The 1,797-nt window shown below is 37.8% G+C and overlaps 1 pseudogene; it reads right to left on the minus strand.

The window, feature by feature from the left end:
• Positions 1 to 457: 457 nt before the first annotated feature.
• Positions 458 to 1,386, minus strand: LOC132009265 (olfactory receptor 6C74-like; annotated as a pseudogene).
• Positions 1,387 to 1,797: the final 411 nt, after the last annotated feature.

Genomic DNA, 1,797 nt, shown 5'->3' on the forward strand with positions numbered 1-1,797 from the left:
ATTTCTTTCCTATATCTAGAGGAAAAGGAAGTGAGATGAGAAAAAAAGATATATCTCATGAAGAATATAGGAACATGAACATTAAAAGCAAAGGCTTTTGTGGATAAAACTTGAAAGAGATTAAGATGAGTATTATAGGGCGCCTGGGTGGCTCAGTGGGTTAAGCCACTGCCTTCGGCTCAGGTCATGATCTCAGGGTCCTGGGATCGAGTCCCGCATCAGGCTCTCTGCTCAGCAGGGAACCTGCTTCCTCCTCTCTCTCTCTCTGCCTGCCTCTCTGCCTACTTGTAATCTCTCTCTGTCAAATAAATAAATAAAATCTTAAAAAAAAAAAGATTAGTATTATAGAGAAAAAGGGAAAAAAGAGGAAACTATGTACTGAAAGCTACTATTGAATACACTGATATTATATAAGACAACTTTGTTCATTTCCAGTATGTATTATGCAACAGGAAACTCATTTGTTTGAAAAATAAACAATTTTGTGTACTATATTCATGAAGCCTTTCTTCACCTGTGGGTTCTTCAAAGTGTAAATGAAAGGATTAAAAAGTGGAGCCACAGAATTATTGAGCACTGCAATTCCCTTGGAAAAAAGATGTTCTTTGTTTGACTGATGGTTTAACATACATGAAGATGCAGCTGCCATAAGAAAGGGATATCACAATCATGTGAGAACATGTTGAAAAGTTTTTTCTTCTGCTTACTTGAAGGGATTTTTAGAACTGTTAAGGCAATATAGATATATGATATTATCACCATCACCAATGTGACTATTTGTGTCACCAAAGCAGAGATGTATTCAATTGTCTCTAAGAGCTGTGTGTCTGAGCAGGAGATCTGCAGCAGGGGAGTTGTATCATTGGTCAACAATGTTGGAGGCACAGAAGGCAAGATTTATGCCTAAGAGGAGAGGTGGAAAGATGACAAAAAAACCCAGCAAACCAACAACAGAAGACAGGTTGAATGCAGATCTTACTGTTCATGATGGTTGTGTAATGCAGAGGCTTACAGATGGCAACATAGTGGTCATAGGACATAGCAGCCAGCAAGTAAAATTCAGATGCACCAAGAAGGAAGGCAAAAAACACATGAGTTGCACAATAATTAAAGGAAATGGTTTTGTTTCCAGTTGCCATAGTAACCAACAATTTAGGGATGCATGCAGTAGTATAAGAAATTTCTAGGAAGGAAAAATTCCGAAGGAAAAAAATACATGGGGGTCTTGAGGTGAGTATCCACCAGGGTGAGTGTGATGATGGTCAGATTGCCAGTGATGCTCAGCAAGTAGGTGAGAAGCAGAAAGACAAATAACACAACTTTCAATTGTGGGTCATCAGTCAAACCTGCCAGGATAAACACTATCACTTGTGTGCAGTTTTCCATTACTGACCTTTACATTTACAGGTCTAAATAGAAAAGAAAGGAAGAAAAATTGAAGATCCCAATGGAAAAATAACAGTGATTTAAGTGTTTAAAGTTAGTAAAGTGATATTTCAGATAGAAAAAAATGCTCATTCATGTTTTGAAGATGGATATGCCAGGAAGAACTATAGTTTGCATTTCCACAGCAGCTGGACAGAGAATTTCTTTTTTTTTTCTGGTAATTTTTTTTTACTTTTTAATTTTTAATTTTTTATAAACATATATTTTTATCCCCAGGGTACAGGTCTGTGAATCATCATGTTTACACACTTCACAGCACTCTCCAAAGCACATACCCTCCCCAATGTCCATAATCCCACCCCCTTCTCCCAAACCCCCTCCCCCCAGCAACCCTCAGTTTGTTTTGTGAGA

This window comes from Mustela nigripes, unplaced genomic scaffold (genome assembly GCF_022355385.1).
Source record: "Mustela nigripes isolate SB6536 unplaced genomic scaffold, MUSNIG.SB6536 HiC_scaffold_9848, whole genome shotgun sequence".
Lineage (NCBI taxonomy): Eukaryota > Metazoa > Chordata > Mammalia > Carnivora > Mustelidae > Mustela > Mustela nigripes.